The following is a 21,307-nucleotide window of genomic DNA, read 5'->3' as shown; positions in this document are numbered from 1 at the left end:
ATTTTAAAAGAACAAATTAAAGGGGCACCTTTCTTTTTTAGTGCAGGAGCTGACCGTATATGTTCTATCCACACCTACAACTGGCATGTGCCCCTCTCTGTATCTACACGTATGTATTCATTAACGTACTCATATAAGTTGTATATTAATATGCTATTTGGAAGTGCTTTATACTCCCAGTTTTGTCCTTTTTGTTTATGGTAATTTATATGACTTAATAGTTTTCCCTAATGAATATTCTCTGGGCAACATATCTTCCTTTTTTGTTTTCTGACCTAAATAATGATTACTGGTGATGTTATGAAGTGAATGTTTCTGTTTCCCCCCAAATTCACATGTTGAGGCCTTAATTCCCAGGTGACTGTATTTGGAGATAGGGCTTGTAAGGAGGTGATAAATGTTAAGTGAGGTCATAAGGGCGGGGCCCTAATCTGATAGAGCTGGTGCTCTTGTCAGGACAGGCAGAGAGACCAGAGCCCTCTCTCCTTGACGTGTGAGGATACAGTGAGAAGGCAGCCATCTACAAGTTAGATAGCCGGTCCTCACTAGACATCGTCTGCTGGCACCTTGATCTTGGACTTTCTAGCCTTCAGAACTGTGAGAAATAAATCTCTGTTGTTTAAGCCACACAGTCTGTGGTAATTTGTTTGGGCAGTCTGTATGGCTAATACAGATGGCTAACTTCCTAACCATAAATAAATAGGTATTTTTTATAGTGGGTAATGTGAAGACTTCAGATGAAATAGATTGAGAAACTGATTGGAAATTGAATGCAAACTAAGACCACTTGACTGTTACTGAAATGAATAGCCCAGTTTGCTTTTTTTTTTAAAGAAATTCACGTTCTTTTATTTATTTATTTATGACTGTGTTGAGTCTTCGTTTCTGTGTGAGGGCTTTCTCTAGTTGCGGCAAGTGGGGACCACTCTTCATCGCGGTGCGCGGGCCTCTCACCATCGCGGCCTCTCTTGTTGCGGAGCACAGGTTCCAGACGCGCAGGCTCAGTAATTGTGGCTCACGGGCCCAGTTGCTCCGTGGCATGTGGGATCTTCCCAGACCAGGGCTCGAACCCGTGTCCCCTGCATTGGCAGGCAGATTCTCAACCACTGCGCCACCAGGGAAGCCCGCCAGTCTGCTTTTTGTTGTAGCTTACATATATCAATTCTTTTAGTTACTGATCTTTGGATTCTCTTATTTGTGATTGTTTACTTCACGTGCGAATGACACATTTTTTCCCCCCTTTCACTCATCTGTGGTAAAGACTCGTCTGTGGTAAAGATGCCCCCTGATACTGGGTTAAAAAGGGCTCTCTCCTCGAAGCAGGAGAGTTCTTTTTAGAGGAAGCGTATTTGTGTTTTTATTGTTGCTGTAACAACTTGCCAAAAACTTAGTGGTTTAAGACAATACAAATTGATTATCTTATGGTTCTGGAATCCCAACCTGGGTTTCACTGGGCTAAAATCAAGGTGTCTGCAGGGCTGCATTCCTTTCTGGAGGCTCCAGAGACAATGTTTCCAGTTTCTAGAGGCTGCCAACGTTCGTTGGCTCTTGGCTTCTTCCTCTGTTTTCGAAGCTAGCAACATAGGGTCTGTCTCACTTTACTTCTGTGGTCACGTCTCTTTTCCTTTCTCTCCTTTTTTCTGCCTCCCTCTTCCACTTTTAAGGATTCTTGTGATTACATTGGGCCCATCTGTATAATCCAGGGCAGTCTCCCTGCTTTAAAAGTCAGCTAATTAGCAACCTTAATTCCCTTTTGCAGTGTACCCTAACATATTCACAGATTCAGGGGATTAGGACGTGGGCATCTTTGGGGAACCATTATTCTGCCTATCACAGGCAGAAAGTGATATATTTAATAAAGTAAAAGAAAACTTTGCTTGGGAAATTATTGGAGTTCTTGTCTTTCAGCCTGTCTTTTCTTGGAAGAGTCATGGTCTGTATTTCTCAACTGTTTAAACCTATGTCCTCTTTTGAGAAACAAAGCTTGTCTGTTCTGCAGTCGATAATAAACATATTTGTTTTTTCCCCCCCTAAAATATTCACATAACCCCCGCATCCCCCAAGTGTTTGAGCTAAATAAGGTTTGTCACACCTGTACTTAGCCTACATCTGGGCCATTGTTTCTGAGACTTCTGGAGTATTTTAGGCTCTGGGATATAACATTTGCCCTTTTGTTCGACTTAAAAATCTGCCTAGTGTTTGCCTTATTCTTATTACCGGCTCCATTTCCCCCATAATAGTAATTATTTGCTATTGCTATTGTGAACTTATTTAAAGAGGTAAGCATACCTAACATATTTTCTAAACATGTCCGTATACTTAAGAGGTAGGTAGAGTATGGATTAGTGCTTGTTCACAAAAAGTAAAAGATCTGCAATCTTAATTGCTTAGTTGATTTGAAGCTCATTTTCAGTTTCATTGTTGTATCAACTGAAATAACTCATAGCAGTAGGATAAGGTGATCGCTTTTGTTGGTATGTGGTTTCAGAGCACATATCCTGGTCTGAGATTTTATATATATATCAATATATGGAGATTTTATATATCTCTATATAACTATGTATTACCTCTGGATAACTATATAGCTATATCTATATATATAGTTTTAAAATAGACTTTATAGACTTTTTAGAAGCGTTTAGATTTACAGAGAAATTGAGAGACTAGTATAGAGAGTCCCCATAGATCCCATACCCAGTTTTTCCCCTGTTATTAACATCTCACATTAGCATGGAACATTTGTTACAATTAACGAGCCAATATTGATATATTGTTATTATCTAAAAGCCATGATGTCAGTTTTGTTTTTTAGTAGAAAAGGAATAATTTGGCATTTGAGAATATTACTTATGAAATATAAATAATGTGTTTTTGGGGGGTGAGTTAATTATGCTTTATTCATCTTTAACTTTGTGATTTGACTTTGTATTGGCTTCTTGATCTGTGAAGACTGACCATGAAGTGGATTTGAATGTTAGATTTAGCTCTGAGTTTGAAAGTAATTTTTCTGGTTAGGACTGAGACCTGGTCAGATTAAACCTTGCGCTTTTCATGTCTTTATGGATCTGCCTTCCCATTACATTTAGAATAAAATCCGAATTCCTTACCCTGCCCTATAATGCTCTTCATAATCTGACTCCTGTGAGCCTCTTAGGCCTCATTCCTTCACTCTTTCCTCCAAGTTCAATGCAGTATAGCCAGGATACTGGCTTTACTTCTGATTTTTGAATGTGGCAGGATTGTCCTCTCCTGAGGACCTGGAATGTTCTGCCTTTCTACCCCAGATCCCAGCATGGCCTACTCCCTCATTTATCTGGTTCTCTGCTTAAATGTTCTCTCTGAAGATGTTTCACTGATGATTCTATATAAAATAGTGCCCTCATCATTCTCCAAACCATTACCCTGCTTTCTATTTGTAGGGTTTTATTTGTCACTACCTGAAAGCACAGTGTTTTATGCATATATTTATTCAAACTTTGTCTATTTATTTGTTGGTTGTTTGACTCCTACAGTAGAATGTCAGCTCCAGGAGGGCAGGGAATGTTCCATGCACATCAAACAGTGCCTGGCATAGTATAGGCTCTCAATCGATATTTGTTATGTGACCAAATCGTGGATTTTGTGTTTAAGCATGGCATTAGAATATTTTGGAAATATTCACATTTATCTTTTGTTAGCAGCTTTATGCTTTTCCTATTACAACTAAAAGTAGTGAAGGGAGGCTGGGTGTAGCTGTAGTAACTCTGAAACCAAATCCACTCTCTGGGCTCCTCTCTGCACACAGTCCTCTATTTTGCCATCCGTGAAAAGAGCCAGAAGGAGTTTAAATGCCTCTGCCAAAGAAATAAGCATCTGTCAGTTTCCAACACGTGCTTTCTGTCTTTCAATGCCCTTAACAAGGGGAATGTGTGTAGATTACTTTTCCTTAGTCTCTAGCAACATACCTGGTGAGCAGCTGTTTACAATGAATAGTTCCCCACCCTCCTGGCCTCTTAAACCCAGCCTGAAGGTAAGAGGTGAGGCTTACAGAGCGGGGACTAGAATAGGAGAGTGTTCCAGAGGTCAGGAAGTTTTGGTTTTCTTTCTTGTTTTTTTTTGAGGGTATTAGATAAATTGTGACACCTAAGAGGAGAATAAGAAATGTGCACGAATATCACGGTTTTATAAGAGTCAGTGATGGGGTTTTCTCTCCCCTGGCGATACCATCAAATGGAAGGTGAGAAATGGGCTGGCCCTCAGCTCAGGTGTGTGGAAGCTCTCATAATCCAAGAGGTTGAGAGAGATGCTGCCTCAGCAAACCACGGTAGAGTTACTGGGCAGACACGACCAAGGTGGAGTTGGCCCACTACGGCCTGTTTCTTCTGCTGCGTGCAGCTCAACGCCATGGACAGATTGCCCAAGGACTCAGAAAGGCAAAGAAAAGCTGGCAGATGGTGAAGGGAGTGAAAACCCCCGGGTAAGCGACCTGTATGGGGACCAGGGGGGTGAGTTCCTCATCGTTTTCCTTTTCTCTCTGGCCTTGAACCAAAGGCAGGCTCTCAGCAGAGCTGCAGCCATGGCACGGAGGTAGCTAAAAACCAAGAGAAAGTCCATCTTTCTGACCAGAGGACTAGGAAAATGCAAGTTGGAGAGTATGGGGTGGGGGGGGTCCCCTCCTTCTTTTGAATCATGGGATGAGTGCTGGGGTCGGGGAGCACCAGACCCTTTGGAGAGTCAGGCTGGCTGGTGGTGCCAGCAGCTAAAACGTGTAGAAGTCTGTTTTTCTGGACAGAGGACCAGGAAAATGGGTTCCTGCAGTCCAAAAAGTATGGGAAAATGCCCGTTTTTGTTTTTTGTTTTTCCTCTTTCTTTTTTTTCCCCTTTCTGCTTTGCCCTCTGAGCGGCAATGTGGGCAGCTAGAACTCTAAGAGAAACCCGACCTTTGGGCCAGAGGATTGGGAGAATCCTAGAGAGGAAAGAGCTGGAAGGGGATCCTCTCTGTGTGTGAAATGTCCAAAGGCAGGGGCTCACCCTGAGCTGCACATCGGGGAGACAGACTGGAAGTAGCAGTGTAGCAAAAGCCTTGAGAACTGATGTGACATTGGATCTGTCGCCCACAGGAGATGAGACAGAACTTACTGTCTGGATCTAACCAGATTGGTTGCCTGATAAAATGGAACAAACAAAACCATAACATTCTCCAGAGGATGTTTAATGGGATCCAGAGTCTAAACAACTTCATATTCACAATGTTATTCTACATCTAAAATTTCACAGTATACCAGCAAAATGTGACCAATTCTTGAGGCAAAAGACAATCAATAAATGCCAACCCCAAGATGGCCCAGATAATGGAATTCTGAGCCAGAGACTTTAAAGCAGTTATTATAAGTCTGCTCCCTCCATGAGTTAAAGTATCTTGACCTGAATGGAAGGATAGCTATTCTTCTTTTAGAAGAAACCATAGGAGGAAATGTTTGTGACCTTGGGTTAGGCAAACATTTCTTAGGTATAGCACCAAAAGGATGATCCGCAAAGAAAACAATTGCTAAGTTGGACTTCCTGAAAATTAAAAATTTATGCTTTGGGAAGGACACTGTTGAGGAAAAAAAAAAAAAAATAAGCGACACAGGAATATATGGGAAATTGCTGTACTTCCCATGCAATTTTGCTGTGAACCTAAAACTGCTATAAAGAATAAATTCTATTAAAAAAAGACAAGCCACAGACTTGGGAGAAAATATTTTCAAATCACATATCCAACAAAGGACCGGTATCCAGAAAATACACAGAGCTCTCAAAACTCAGTATTAAAGTAAACAATTTGTTTAAATCTTTTCCCCATTTTTTAACAGATGGTTTACCCCAGAAGATATATTGATGGCAAGTAGCACAAGGTGGTCAACGTCATGTGTTATTAGGGAAATCCAAAGTAAAACCACAATGAGAAACCACTTTATGTCTATTAGAATGGCTTAAAAAAAACCCTGACAGTACCAAATCCTAGCACTTTATTATCAGATTAAACGTACGCTTTTCATATGACCCTGCAGTCCCACTCTTAGGTATGTATTTACCCCCAAGGAAATGAAAACTTTCTGTACATGAATGTTTATAGCAGCATTTTTTTTCATAATTGCCAAAAGCCAGAAACAACCCAAAGATTCTTTAACTGGTGAATGGAGACACAAACTCTCCATGCAATGGTCTACAACTTGGCAGTAAAAAGGAATGAACCACTGTTACTCAAAACAACATGGATGGATCTGCTACTAATGTACTAGGTTAAGTGAAAGAAGCTTGGAGGGTGGTGTGAAGGGAAACTTTGGGATGATGGGATTGTCCTGTATCTTGATCGTGGTGGTGGTTATATTGATTCCATTTGTCTAAGCTCATAGTACTTTGTATTTTACTATATGGAAATTGATAAAAGAAAATACTTATTGGGGACCATCTAGTAATAATTTTTAGCAGACCCTAAAAAGCTAAGTATTCCAGACCGAGAGGGCAGTTATTTTTCACATGATACACTTTGCTTTGAGGTAAGTCACCAGCCCTCTTCAGTGGTGAGAGAAGAGCGTGTCTGTTTAGTAGACTTGTAAACCTGTGATGTCTTTTTTAAGTGAATGGTGTGCCTCAGCTAACGAAATCTACCACTCTGGATCTTACTGCTTTTTGAGTGGCTTCAGGACCATTAGAAACAATGAGAGGAATTTCCCTTTTTCTTTTTAACGTTTAGTGCACTGAATTGCTGTGAATAATGCCTGAAGGCTGGTCTTGGGATTGTGTGCAGAAGGAAGCAAGGTTTATCTTGCTGGTGATTGTGACATTTTCTTTGGGACAGACCCAGGGCCTTCTTCCTGTTCCTTCTGTCCTCTAGGGTTATCTCTGAGGTAGCCCGTTCAGAACTATCTTTTTTTTTTTTTTTTTTTAACATCTTTATTGGAGTATCATTGCTTTACAATGGTGCGTTAGTTTCTGCTGTATCACAAAGTGAATCAGCTGTACGTATACATATATCCCCATATCCCCTCTCTCTTGCATCTCCCTCCCACCCTCCCTATCCCCCCCCCCCCCCCCCCGGTGGTCACAAAGCACCGAGCTGATCTCCCTGTGGTATCTTAATGATAAGTCACACTCCAGACATTTTCTTTTCTTCTCCTCTTGTCAAAATTGTGATAATGACCGTGTGTTAGTCTCAGGGAAGGGCTTTGAATTTCAGGTTTCTTTAATCTAGTCAGTGTGTTGCCTTTTTAGACATCCCAGTGGGGACACTAGTTTGGGGGCAGATGAGCCTTTTTGTGCTGAGCATATTATGGAAAGATACAGCATTTTCCTTCTGCCAAGCCTAGAGCTCATGTTCTAATAGGTAGTAGCTTTTTCATATTTATTCCTCTTGAGAGTTTCGATTACGATTTTAAACTCACAGGCTGCCTTGTTAGAGGAAAGCAATACTACGAGTCTAATTTGTGCTTCCTCCACAAAAGAGTATTTGGACACTGTTGGTGGGGATCTAGAGAAGGTGGAATTAAGTGTTGCTTTACATTTCTATGAAGCGGAGATAGTCTCACGCTTACACAAAAGATGAGGTACACATCATGTCAGTATTGCTAACTCCAAGGGAATTTTACCGACATGCGATTATTCAGGCTCGCTGTGCCATGGCCCAGCTTCAAGGCCCTTGGCTTGTGTGCACTCCATAATCCTGGTCCTGAGATTTGCGTTTTGTCCTTGTGGATTGAGGGCTTTGAGAAAATCCACCTTTCTCTAATGCAAGGTAAAAAGCTCTCTCCCTTCCTTATGTGTCTCTGCTGCCCTTTCTTTTGATTGAAGTTTTTTCCTCCCTAATGTTGGAAGAGCTTCCTACAGGTCACACTTGAAAAGAGCTGCAGAAGGGAAATGCTGATTATAGCATTCTGTCCTTTCACAGGGGAAATTGTCTTGCGAACCTCTCTGCCTCCGGAAAGTGCATTTTCTTTTTCTCATTTCTCAATTTTGGTTAAAGTGGTGCGGATGGGAAGGAAAGAGTTTTTGCGGACATGTAGCCATGATGTCATTCTGCTGATGGCAGAGGAGCAGAGAAGGCAGTTGAGCCCGAAAAGAAGAGCATGCCGGCTTGAGCTCCTTGCAAATGTCACGCATTATGGGGCAAACGTAGGCCTCGCGTTTAACCCAGGCGTTTTGTCTTCATTGCAAACAACGCCATCTTATGCCATCTACAAAATATTTGCCCTTGAAACCTCTAAATACGATGTTTGTAGAAGTTGGCATCCGATTTCTATGGACGCTAAGGGGGCCGACTGACAAGAGTGCTCCGAGCGTCCGAGTCGTTTTCTCTTCAGGCTAATGTTGTCATGTGTAAGTGCTCTTGAAGATAAAGAAAAGATTTTAATGTAAGAAAAAAAAAAAAATCAGCCAGCCCACAAAAGAGAAATGTTATGCATTTTGTACCGATTCTATTCATCAGGGAAGAACTGAATAGGGGGATAAATTCAAAAGAGGCACTTCAAATGGTAGAAAGCGAGAGACCGTGGAAGCATACATTAAATTATGTGTCAGATAAAATACGTGCACAAAGAAACACTTTTCCAATGATTGGTAGAGTGAGTCACTCCTCCTCATTCGGTCAGTGTGTGCATGGGCTGCCCCACATCACGTAAGATAGGGACTCAACAGGAAGAGAATTCTCTTAGGTCCGTTTGTTCTTTCATGTGAAATGGCAAATTCAGCAGCTTTCACTGGGTAGGGGCTGGGTTTAACCCTTGTCTTTGAAGAGAGAACAGCTAAAAAGGGTAGAGATTGTGTCTTTTGTCTTCAGAAATTTGACCTATAGGTTAAATTTATAGGTTAAGCTTATAGGTTTTTGCCACAAGGAGAGTAAGACTGTAATTCAGTCAGGGGATGTAAATGAGGAGATGTGCAGAACTTATATGAAGGCCCACAAGTTTCTAGCTGCACAGCTGTAACTTAGATCAGTCACGAAGGAAAGTGCAGTGAAAATTGCAGCCCACTTGACTGAGTTGTGAGGCGGTGTGAGGAAGTGTGTTCTCCCAGATGGTAGCATTCGTCCTTTAATTAATAAGAATAGATTGTATAAGATGTAAATCACACCTATTTGCTTATGGTTTTCTTTTTTTCACATTTTATCAGTTTGTCACCCATTGACATCATCTTCTATTTTAGTTTCGACAATTTTTGCAAAAGCTCGTCAACTCCCCTGTTCAATTGCATATTTTTCTTCATGTCATGGATTACGTGTGTCCTTCTCTCCCCTCCCTTCTCTCTGGTCACATTTATTGCTTTTAACTATAAGTGACTTGTTACTATCAAGCCGTTTCCCCATCCTGTGAACCTTGCTGTTTCCAATAATTAATATGAACGGGTTGCAGTGGATAAGTTTTTGGGGTCAGACATTTGTTCTCTTGTGTGGTTGGTAAGTTTTTGGAGTGGGTACGTGACCTGTTTCAACTGTATTTCATCTGTATACATATAATTGATTATGTATCAGTAAGGTCTTGTCTATCTTCCAGGGCTTTCTTGAAATTAAGATAATTGAATGAGAATGAGTTTTGAGAGATGCGAGATGGTGTCATTGATGCAGGGAAGGTAGTTTCACACATCAGAAGATGATTCTTGAATAATCAGTCTCTGGCTGGTTACATCTCTTCTGCTCGTTAAACAGTCTCATTAGTTTTCTCTGTTGGTAGTTAGGAGTTTTGAGCAGGACCTTCACAAAAGCTTTAGAAACTAAAAGACTAAAAACATTAGAGAGAATGATTTGTTTTACTAAGATTTTGCTCAGTGAAGAGACATATTTGCAAAAGCACTAAATTACGTCTCAGGCAGATTGTCATTCTGCCTCTGCCAGTAAGACCTTGGGCAAGTTCTTTTCTGAAGCTCATCTCATCTCATCTCCAAAGCCTCGGGGCTTAAACCAGATGATCTACAAAGATGCTTTAAGAGAAATACTGTTATTTCAACCAAATTTTCAATTTGTCTCCTTGGGTTGATTATTGTGGAACAAGTTTGTAAAGGTATTTATCGGTAAGAAATTCTGTTCTAAAGGTAGAAAATGACATTATCTGGTAGTAAAACGTGTTTTGAGGCGTGGAAAAGAGTAGATGACATCATTAAAAAAATAAATTTATTGACTCTGTTGTGTGCATAGGGTAAAGTACAGCAGCATACAAAAGAACTGTATATGACTTTGTGATTCTTCGAAGTGCTGCTGGAATAAATGGTTGCCAGGTAACAGTTTTCAGTCCTGTCAGAATCTCTGAATAAGGCTTACTGAAATCACTTACCTTGGTAATTGGCATCTTATTAGAATTAATAGCTACGTGGTAACAGGGACATTGTATGAAAAATTAAGTGGTAAGTGTTTCAAAATAGCTAACTTCTTTGAGGAAGCTGCTTACTATTACTGAAACAAGGATGGGATCTCCATGCTGTTTAAAAGGCAGGTGGAGGCGGTTACTTTGTGTCATTTCGTAGGGAGAGTCTAGCACTCCATTCTAGGCTCTGTGATGAATTGTTACCAGGTGGACTGGGGGTGAATTTGGGATGGGTGGGTGTGTTCGTAGTTGGTGAAGGGACACTTGGCAAATCATACACAGTATTTTGATAAGCCCAAGAGATTATTTACAAGACAGTGGTTCAGAACTCTGAACGTAAAGAAGAAAACAACCTTGCTTTTGTCTAAATACCTGTTGCTCACCAGAGGAGGGTATTCGCTAAGTATTTCAACTGTTTCTTCATTCTCCCGGACTCTGTAGCACACAAGCACCCAGAGACACTTGGGTCTAGCTCACAGTGGGTTCACAAGTTTGATGGAGAAAAGTTTGTTAGCTGGACCAAAAACTGGTAGAAATATTTTAGAAGAGATTCAGGTGCATTTTGCAGCTCTGGAGATAAATAGTGCTTGAGAGAACTTTTGACTGAAGTACAATATGAAAGAGAGGGGGACGGTTGTGAGCAAAGAGACTGCCTCATGCAAAGAATGAAGTAACAAGGAAATAAGTGACCGTGTGAGACAGATACCCACCAGAGTCCATCTCAGAAGCTAACTTTAATATAATGTTTATTAGGTAATTTTGAAACAATCTGTTGTGCTGATCTGATAGTGCTGTGAACTTCATTCTGATAAGGAACCTAGGAAGTAGAAAATTTCGCCCCGTTTTGTGTCCACAAAAGTGGTTACTGTTCGGATCGGGGGTGTATCGTCGGAAGGAAAGGTGCAGAGCCTGTGAGGAGCTAGGACTGGAGATGAGCTGTATGGCCCCAGGCTCTTGATTCTGCTAACAAATGGTAATCAGTTCTTCATGCCTCATTTTTATCAGACTCTGAGCCAAAATAACACCAATGAGAAAGAGATAAAAGAACCTGGAGAAGGAAAGGGATGGCATGAAGGGCCCCATGAGCCGAGTCATTGAACAACCGCTTCATGGGTTGTTTTACCTTTTTTTTCTCTGTTCTCAGATTCTTTCCGCCTCACTTTTTTTTTTTTTTTTTTTATGTATTGACATCTCTGAGCAACACTGAGAGTGGACAGCTGTTCTTTTATATCCTTTGCCCCGAAAGACTGAGGGTAGAATTTCTAGTTACATACTTAAAACAGTGAAATTGTATTCTGATAAAACACTTCTGGATGCTGTGTGGGATTTATTGTAAAAATGTGCTTATCCTTAGTATCTTTGTCCTTACAATAACAGCTTTGTATGGGATTTGATCATGATCCTCGGTTGTTCCTGATATTCATGTGAAAGCAGTTTCCGGAACTTTTAAAAGGGAGACACAACCTAAGGTTGGCTTTTCAGATTTCATGGTTCTGGAGCCCCCTCTTATGTTATTTTGAAGTGTAAAAATACGGACATCTCACATCTGGTATATCCCTGCCTCCTCACCACCCCTACCCCCAAACCTGGACCTTCTTTTCCCTCCCTCCCTCCCCTGTTCTGCTCAACTGTGACTCTACCCCCAGCAGTTTCTCCAGAGTGGAGTCTTGTCCTGCAAAGGAGTTTTGCCCTGTTACTTTTGAGGGTTCATAAGGCCCTGGCTTACTCAGCCCCTTCAGGCTTTCCTGTGAAGGCCTTGTACACACCCACTACTGGAATACAAAGGACCCAACGTTCTTAGCCGCTGTTCTCGCCGGCCCTCTTCTAGTGAGCCCCTGTTGTTTATTTTGGGATGCTCAGGTCTCCTCGGTGCTCCATTGCTCCCTCTGCTTCCTCTCACAGGTGCTGGTCCATGTGGGGCTTGTGGCTGCTGGTGATTGGTTTCTACCTGTTCACCTCTGTCACTTTGTGGCTGTACCTTGCCACCTAGGTTTTTGTGGATGTTTTCCGTGTGTTTTTGATTTTTCTGTCCTCGTGGTTGTGTGTGGACTTTATGGGGGGGTTTGGGAAGACTAAAAAACTGCTACTACTGCTACCATCTTCCTAGAATCCTCAAACATGTTTTTCTTTTTCACCCTTTCCCATGGTTGACCTCCCTGGGCTGTGCTTTGAACAGCTCTCATCCCTTAGTTAGAAGCGTGTTCTTTGCTAATTCTCCTTGAACCTGGGGACCGCCTTCCAGGAGGAGATAGCAGCTGTTTCCTTTACTAGAGTAATCTCAGGCCACGTGTTCACAGCTAGAGCTGAGGTATACTATTCCCTCAACCTTCTTGCCTTCCCTGAAGTGCAAGACTGGTCCTGCAAACGTCCCCCATCCCTCTCCTTCCTCCATTTCTGATGCTCTCTTTCTCCCATAGCGTCTTACGTGTTTTTCAAAGCACATATCACACTGCTTTAAGTGTGTGTTTGCTTCTCTGATTTCCCCATAGGACAGCGGTTCTTAAGGCTAGGGACCTTGTCTTGTGTTTTATATTCCCAGTGCCTGAGCTGCTGCTTGGCACTCAGCAACTACTCAAGAAATGCTTGTTGAAGGAACACTCGCAAACGAGCAGTGCAAGGAACAAAAGCAGTCCTCTTCAGATATATTGTAAGATAGACAGAGGGAAAGAAAAGTGCCACTTAGGCTTGTATTTAAAGAAAAAATGTGTCCTGGTATGGAACTGTGAGGATGACTATTTTTATTTTCAAAATTTCTGGTGGGGAGAGGGCAGCACTGGTCAAGCCACATCTACCAAGTCCATTTTGATTATAACCACTAAAAATGGTCATGGGGAATTTAAGAGATATAGAACAATCAGTGATAATGATTGAGGAATCAGAACTTTGTCATTATGAAGGAAGAAATATGATTAATTTAGGTAGAGAACATAATCATAGACCCAGGTAGACTGGCCCAATGTGATTTCTACATGATCTTGCTTGAGGGCAGAGGGTGGACCAGGGCTACCCAGGTTCCCTTTAGATTGATAATTCTTTACTAATTTAATTAAGTTCTGTCTGGTGATTTGAGGGTTTGGGGAGTGTCTTAAAGTTGGCCAGATAAACAACAGCTATTTAGCGGTCTGTGATTTTTCTTGAAAATGGAAGGTGATGACATTAAAACCTCAGTAACTAAGGAAACCAACCCTGTGCTGGTGGAGAAGTGAGGTGAAAATTTACCTGAGACAGAGTTGAAAGAAAATCTGGCCTATAGAGAAGAAACTAGTGGGGAGGGGGAAGAGGAGAGGGGCAAGATAGAGGTAGGGGTTTAAGAGGTACAAACCACTGCGTATAAAATAAATAAGCTACAAAGAAGGATATGTTATACAGCACAGGGAATATAGCCAATATTTTATACTAACTATAAATGGATATAACCTTTAAAAATTGTGAATCACTATGTTGTACACCTTAAATTTTATAATATTGTACATCACTCTACTTCGATTTAAGAAAAAGAAAATCTGATTTCCAGTGTTAAGCCCATGCAGTGTAATCCGTGGGAAGATGGGACAGAGGCAGGTGCACCTGAAGTACCATTTGCCTTCTTAGGAAGAGTAGACTGTCAATGGCTGTGGTGGAGGGGAATATGTTTTGTACACTGAGCTTTACCCAGGAATGCTTGGTCTACATGCACTCTTTATATGAAGGTTGATTATTTTTGTGTATGTAAAACCTTTTAGTCAAATGTTTTGATAAAGCAAGGTTCTTACTTGAAGGCCTCTTAGTTGCTTTTCTAGTTAACTTGTGTGACTTAGAGCATAACCACAGCGAGAAGCAAATTGTCTCCCTTATAGTTGCACGTAGTGCCTTCTCTACTGGAAAAACTGTTGATGTTAATTCGTAGAATTTTACCAGGGAGTTGGGACTTACATGGTGGATTAATTTGGTAGTTTTTAAACCTTTTTTAAGCCTGAATTCTTACATGGAGCTCAAGTTGTAAAGCAGATAAAGCGAAACTGATTCATTCCATTGCCACTCCCACCCTCCTTTCCATAAGGACTCCATAAAAGGACATACACAAAGTATAGTTTAAAATCACCAGTTGGGACGAATGGATAAATAAAATGTGGTATATGCATACAATGGAATATTATTCAACAGTAAAAGGAATGAAGTACTGAGACACACTACAGCATGGATGAGCCTTGAGAACATTATGCTAAGTGAAAGAATTCAGTCATAAAAGTGATTGCATTTATAGGAAATGTCCAGAATAAGCACATCTATAGCGACAGAAAGTATGTTAGTGGTTTTCTAGGGCTTTCTAGAAAATGGAGAGTGACTACTCATGGGTACAGGCTTTTTGGGGTAATGAAAATGTTCTAAAATTGATTGTGGTGATTGTTACACAACGTTGTGAATATACTAAAAACTATTGAATTACATACTCTAAATGGGTGAATTGCATGGTATGTGAATTATACATCAATAAAGCTATTATTTGAAAATTTGAAAAAAAAATAAAATCACCAGTTGGCCCAATGAAAGTTACTGCAGTCTAATTTCCCAGACTGCCCTTAAATCATGGAAGCGATAAACTCTCAAGGTCTTAGGTGGGCTGCCAGCAAATGGTAATTGGCTTTCTTTGCCTCCTATTTTTAGGCAACACTCTGAAACAGTAACACAGGTGAGAAAGAAAGACTTGAGAAAGAAAGATGTAAGGACTGGGGTGAGTGAGGAGGCCTGTGGAGAAGTGTCACTGAACAGCTGCTTTGACGGTTGGGTTACCATTTTCTCTGTTCTCAGATGCCTCCACCCTCTCTTCTTTCCCATATACTGTTCACAAGGAGGGACAAGAAAAGAGGCTGTATATAATTCTCTTGCTAGAGAAACAGTTGAATTTGAATACAGTCTGGATCCCTTTTTTTCCCAGTCTGGATCACTTTTTTTCCCATTCTTAATGGCCACAGTATTTTGGAGCTCAAATACTATGTATGTTGTTCTGGGCTCAATAGATAATTTATATATATATGCCATGTATTGCATTTACTAATTTTTTCAAGTATGATCATGTTGTAATGTGTATTTTATTTAATACACAATGCCAAATGGAAATGTCGTCCTTAGTATATCGGTATACTAGGTATATACTATATTTTTTATTCAGTCATTTATTAAAATTTAGCTTCTTGAAATGATATATAAAAATTATTTTTGCTAGCATACTTTTCTAATACTGAAAGCTGTCATTGAATTCTTTAACCATGATGGCGTGTGAATTTTTTTTTATTAAAAGCATAATTTAAAAAAATAGCGATGCCCAACAAGGACCTACTATATAGCACAGGGAACTTATACTCAGTATTTTGTAATAACCTATCAGGGAAAAGAATCTGAGAAAAATAGATAAATATGTAGGTATAACTGAATCACTTTGCTGTACATCTGAACCTAACACAACATTGTAAATCAACTATACTTCAATAAAAAATAGTGACGTATCAGTTGCTGCTTATGGTCCAAATGATTATGTGAGATAAAAATAACCTTAATAGGGTTAAAAATATAAAAGTTGGCAACTAGATTATTAACTAATGATATATTTTAAAACTTGATAACATTTAAAAATTTTATAGTAGGATGAATTAATATAATTTTCAAATTATACACAGTGTGACATTTTTGGTTGGATATATTTGACATTATTACTTAATTACTGAAATCAGTTTCCAGTTACTTTCTGTAGGAGGGTTTCATATCTTTCTATCCCACCTGTTCCCTTCTGTGGTATAATTACATTTTGTGAGAAACATACGAGTTTGTTGAAAAATGTGTGATTGACTATTTTCAACCTCCTTATTAGGTTCAAAGCAGGAAAGCCTTTTTCTACACCCATTTACTCCAGAAGAAAGTAGAACAGGGACCTTCAAAAGGTAGGTTCCTGAGTATAAAAGGCTTTAAATAGGATCTGTTGTCTAACTGTTATGTATTAGTAACTTCCCAGATTTTACTGGTTTATCTGCAAGCTCTTAATGATAAAGATAATCTTTAAAGACTGTTGCTTTTTTTTTTAATTTTTATTTATTTATTTATTTATTTATGGCTGTGTTGGGTCTTCGTTTCTGTGCGAGGGCTTTCTCCAGTTGCGGCAAGCGGGGGCCACTCTTCATCGCGGTGCGCGGGCCTCTCACTATCGCGGCCTCTCCTGTTGGGGAGCACAGGCTCCAGACGCGCAGGCTCAGTAATTGTGGCTCACGGGCCCAGCTGCTCTGCGGCATGTGGGATCTTCCCAGACCAGGGCTCGAACCCGTGTCCCCTGCATTGGCAGGCAGATTCTCAACCACTGCGCCACCAGGGAAGCCCCACTGTTGCTTTTTTGAAAGAGAAGGTAAGAGGATATTTAAAAAATAATGTTGCCCAAACGTAATGTTCATAGGCTGGCCAGTTAAATTAAGCTGATTGCAAGTTAATGTAAGTTATTGTTGTAAGTTAAATAGGACTACAGCTTCAGTGAGTAAATAATTTTATTTGTTCTGCTGTGTGTATTGGTACCTTTTGTCTAGTTGTTCTAGCCATTATTGAAAATGAGGTGTTGAAGTTTCCAAATATTGTTGAGCTATTTTTCCCTTCAATTCTGTCTGTTTTTGCTTCATATATTACGGGGTTCTGTCTTTAGGAGCATATGTTTAAATGTTTACAGTTGTTATCTTTCTGATAGATTGACCCTTTTATCCTTGTATAATGTCCGTTTTGGTCTCTTATGACAGTTTTGCCTTGAAGTCTATTTTGTCTGATATTTGTATAGCCACTCTAGCTCGGTTTGGCGAACTGTTTTGAATAGAATATCTTTTTCCATCCTCTTACTTCATTTTAATGATATTTTTATCTTTGAATCTAACATGTCTAGTGTAGACAGCATACAGTTGGATTTTTAAAAATCTATTCTGCTAGTCTCTGCCTTTTTGATTGAATTGTTTAATCTATTCCTATTTAATGTTATGACTGATACAGTTGGATATTTGTATCTGCATTTTACTTTGTTTTCCACGTCTCACATATATCATTCCTCTATTCCTCCGTTACTGCTTTCTTTTGCACCAAGTGAATACTTCTAATGTAACATTTTAATTCCTTTAATGATTTTTTTCACTTTTTTGTAGTTATGGCCTTAATGGTTGCTCTAGGGCTTACCATATACCTTTTAATTTATTGGACTCTGCATCAGATAAGTTAATTCCAGTGAGATATAGAAACATTACTCCAGTACGCTCTAGTCCCCATTTCCCCTTCTTGTGGCATTGTTGTTATACATATTACATCCATATGTTACAAAACCAGTAACACATTGATATACTTATTACCTTATATAATTTTATATCCTTTAAAGAATATGAGAGAAGAAAGAAGAGTAAGCATATGTTTGTGGCTTTTGTTACAAGAGCCTTCTTATTTCCTATTTCTAGTTTTTTTCATTTGTTTTTGGGTATTCCCCATATAGAGTTATTTCCTTAGACTAATACAGTTTTGCTCCCACTCACCTCCATTTTGCCGTTATTGGCAAATGTATTGTTGGGTCTATAACGTATAGAAATATAATTATGCACATATTGTTTTGTACAGTTGCTTTTAAAATCAGTTATTGGAAGAGAGGCTGTATCAGATATGATTTGCAAATGTTTCTCCCATTCTGTAGGTTGCCTTTTCAGTTTGTTGGTAGTTTCGCTTGCTGTGCAGAAACTTTTTAGTTGGATGTAGTCCCACTTGTTTATTTTTGCTTTTGTTGTCGAATCCAAAGCCTCATTCCCAAGACCTATGTCAGGGAATTTACCACCTATGTTTCTTCCAGGAGTTTTATGGTTTCAGATCTTACATTCAAGTCTTTAATCCATTTTGAGTTAATTTTTGTGTATGGGGTAAGATAGGGGCCCAGTTTCATTCTTTTGAATGTGGCTCTCCAGTTTTCCCATCACCATTTAAAGAAGAGATTGTTTTTTCCTCCATCGTATATTCTTAGCTCCTTTGTCATTAATTAATTGACCATATATGCATGGGATTATTTCTGGACTCTCTATTCTGTTCCATTGAGCGATGTGTCTGTTTTTATGCCAATACCATACTGTTTTTTTCTGTTTATTTTTTAAAATTTATTTATTTTTGGCTGTGTTGGGTCTTTGTTGCTGCGCCCGGGCTTTCTCTAGCTGTGGCGAGTGGGGGCTACTCTTTGTTGTGGTGCGCAGGCTTCTCATTGTGGTGGCTTCTCTTGCTACAGAGCACAGGCTCTAGATGCACGGGCTTCAGTAGTTGTGGCACACGGTCTCTAGAGTGCAGGCTCAGTAGTTGTGGCGCATGGGCTTAGTTGCTCCACGGCATGTGGCATCTTCCTGGACCAGGGCTTGAACCCATGTCCCCTGCACTGGCAGGCGGATTCTCAACCACTGTGCCACCAGGGAAGTGCCCCATACTGTTTTAACTGGTATAGCTTTGTAATATAGTTTGAAATCAGGAAGTGTTATGCCTCTAGCTTTGTTCTTCTTTTTCAAGATTGCTTTGGCTATTTGGGGTCTTTTGTGTTCCCTTACGAATTTTAGGATTGTTTTTCCTATTTCTGTGAAAAATGCCATTGGACTTTTGATAGGGATTGCACTGAATCTGTAGATTGCTTTGGGTAGTATGGACATTTTAACTATTAATTCTTCTAATCTGTTAACAAGAACTAGCTTTCCATTTATTTGTACTGTCGATTTCTTTCATCAGTGTCTTACAGTTCACAGTATACACCAGACTACTTTCATAATGATGATGTTAACATAATAATGATGCCTTCCTATTTAGTTTTCACATTGCTTTCATCAGTATTTTCTTATTTGTTCTGTTCTTTCTCTCCATCATGGGACTATGCATATTTTATTTTTTGTCCCAGATTTTTGCAAGATGAACCAAACATAAAATCTCTAGGAGTTTTTAAGATACACCTTTCTCTAAGTTACATCAAATGTATTCTAAACTTTATTACTTCTACTACCCTCTTGTGATGGAGGCTAATGACGACTTTTCTTGTCTCCACTGTTGGGTGGAGGTAATGAGATTCTTGTTCAGTGATTCTTCTAAGTTGGGGATTAGTGAGTCATTCAGCTGTGTGAGGCCCAGCCTATTATAAACAGTCTGTAAATATTAAATGAGGTGATGGCAGGGTCATTAATTCTATCTAGGTCTCCAGTCTTCCGTTTCAGTGGTTATTTCTGTGTTAATACTTCCTCGGGTGTTTCAGATGATAATCCTTTCACATCGAGCTAATTATTTTGCTCAGGGTTACATTTTTGCCATGGCTATATCTGTGTTCAAAGTTTTTTACTAACTGGAGAAGACTCTCTGAACTCTGTTTACCCAGTGGGTCAGCAAAAGAGTATGGGATTTTCTCAAATTAAACCCTGCAAGTATTTTTCAGCTGTAGTTCTCTATTCCCCAAATTCTCATCAGTTGCAAAGCTATTTTCTTTAGGGTGTTCCTGGTATTTGTTATTTATATAGCAGATCTCATTCAGTCACATACCTTTAATCTGCCAGCATCTTATGGTTCTGAGAAACTTGCAGGAATGGTAGGAAACCTCTAGGTTTCAGGCAGTCTCTGCAATTTCTAGAATATAATGTGGATTGCCATTTTTTGGGTGCTGTCAAGGAGGTTTATGATATTTGAGTGCTGAAAGTGATCTTGAAAGGTCAGTTACTCCATTGTTTCATGAAAACTTATAAAAATTCGATTCAGGTGAGGACTGTTGACTACTGTTAAATTTGTTAGGTGAATGGTTGACAGGGAACTAGAAATTTGTAGTGGACCAAAATAACACTACACAGACAATTTCCTAGATGTAACAGGGAAAACATATCCATACAGTGGGTGGATCAGGCTTCATCATCCAAAGTCATTGGTTAATCTTAGCTTTACTTATGTTGGCTTAGCCATTTATCGTCTGTCATTTGGTGTGATGTAACATAAGGTTCAGAGCACCATCTGTGATGTATTTTAGCCAAAACCTACCTGACTCTGTTGGGTGTTTAGATTAAAAAAAATTTTTTATCCACTCTTTCCTGTAAACTGATATACTAACACCACAAGGAAGCAGCCAGACAGAAGATGGGTCCTTTTGCATTCTACCTGTACTGGTCTCTTCAGTAAATCAATGTCATAAAAATAGAGGTTGTACTAGATTCAAAGAGACTTAAGGGACAAGCACTGAGATACAACGCATGATCTTGAATTGGATACTGGCTTAGACAAACCAACTGTAAAGGAAATTTTTTTGTCTGTTAGGGAAATTTGGAAATAGTCTGGATGTTATGTGAAATGAAATTTACTGAAATGCAGAAGTGGAGAATATTGATGAAAAACTCTGCTTACCAAAAAAAAAAAAAGTATATATAAATATTTACATAGTAAAAGATCTGGAAGTATATACACTAAGGTGTTAGTAGTGGTACTCCCAGGTGATGGGAATGTGGGGTTTTAATATTTTTACTTGTCTTTCCCTCCTAATTTCCTGCAATGTACAACCCGTTTCTGTGTTAATAAAAACTTACTTTTAAAAAGTCTAACTCATCCTATACAGATGGATTATTTTAATATATTTCACAAATTCTTTTCTTGGTAAGGATTTTATAATCTTTGGGATACTCCTTTGAATTGTATCTTTAGATTCCATATATATCTTTTTTAAAATTTAATCTTTTATTATGGAAAATTTCAAACACATATTAAAATAGATAGAATAATATAATGAATTTCCATGTACTCATCATCCAGCTTCAGAAATGATCAATTATGCCCAGTGTATTTCATCTCTACCCACCATTCCTCTCCGCCTATTATTTTGAAGCAAACCCACATGTCATATCTTTGCAACCATAGATAGTTCAATATTTATTTCTAAAAGATAAAAACATTAAAAAAAAATGGTATCACACCAAACAATAAGTAAATAAAATAACAGTATTTCCTTAATATAAGAAAATATCTTG

At 39.3% G+C, this 21,307-nt stretch overlaps 1 long non-coding RNA gene across 2 annotated transcripts in view; it reads left to right on the top strand.

The window, feature by feature from the left end:
- Positions 1-396: 396 nt before the first annotated feature.
- Positions 397-21,307, top strand: part of LOC309622297 — a 31,220-nt gene continuing 10,309 nt past the window's right edge. The window contains exon 1 of one of the 2 annotated variants that reach the window (XR_014240690.1): positions 397-597. This is a non-coding gene — a long non-coding RNA (uncharacterized lncRNA). Of the gene's footprint in view, positions 598-16,363; positions 16,684-21,307 lie in introns of those variants that run through there. The other variant, XR_014240691.1, reaches the window with a different exon arrangement.

Source organism: Balaenoptera borealis, assembly GCF_965194805.1.
Source record: "Balaenoptera borealis genome assembly, contig: HAP1_SCAFFOLD_2033, whole genome shotgun sequence".
NCBI lineage: Eukaryota > Metazoa > Chordata > Mammalia > Artiodactyla > Balaenopteridae > Balaenoptera > Balaenoptera borealis.
This window is presented reverse-complemented; position numbering and strand designations above follow the sequence as displayed.